At 45.8% G+C, this 585-nt stretch overlaps 1 non-coding gene across 1 annotated transcript; it reads right to left on the bottom strand.

Annotated features, from left to right (window-relative positions):
• Nucleotides 1-299: 299 nt before the first annotated feature.
• trnat-cgu (transfer RNA threonine (anticodon CGU)) lies at nt 300-370 on the bottom strand. Its single transcript has one exon. It is a non-coding gene; the product is annotated as a tRNA-Thr (tRNA).
• Nucleotides 371-585: the final 215 nt, after the last annotated feature.

Below are 585 nucleotides of genomic sequence, written 5' to 3'. Positions count from 1 at the left end.
TCTGCCACATTCGGTGAATTCCAGCAGATAAGTAGCAGAATAAAGATACAATGTGTTCCAGTGTAACTTTTCACCGAGGTAGACAAGATGGTGACAGTGATTAATAGGGAGAACAAATTACATTTTCGGATCTGAACGTTCTCTTCCTCTGTCATTCTGCATTTAGATGCGGGAGTCCAGCAAACGCATCACCTGCTTGAAAGCGCGGTGAGGACAACGGGATAAAATGACTGCCAGTCAGTCTGCTCTATGAGACATTACCAAACCCCGCAGGAAACCAAAGTGAACTAAATATCACCAGGCACGGAGGGGATTTGACCCCCGATTTTCGGTTTACGAGACCGACGCCTTACCACTTGGCCACCGCGCCTCGGTTTCAACGATGACAAATTGAGTGAATTCGACATAGCAGGTTTGGATTACAAAGAAAATATCAAATTTCATTCCTAAGCTGATGCTTCCCTGTAAATCTGACATGTTGTACGGCGAAGATAATTCACAGAATAAAGTGCCAGTGAACGTTCAGGTCACGAAGAAGTGGGTCAGGGCAGGGTGTTATCGAGCCTAGGACCTACTCCTTGAACG

This window comes from Pristis pectinata, chromosome 12, assembly GCF_009764475.1.
Source record: "Pristis pectinata isolate sPriPec2 chromosome 12, sPriPec2.1.pri, whole genome shotgun sequence".
Taxonomy (NCBI): Eukaryota; Metazoa; Chordata; class Chondrichthyes; order Rhinopristiformes; family Pristidae; genus Pristis; species Pristis pectinata.
The sequence above is the reverse complement of the archived record's forward strand: the minus strand, read 5'-3'. Positions and strand labels throughout refer to the sequence as shown.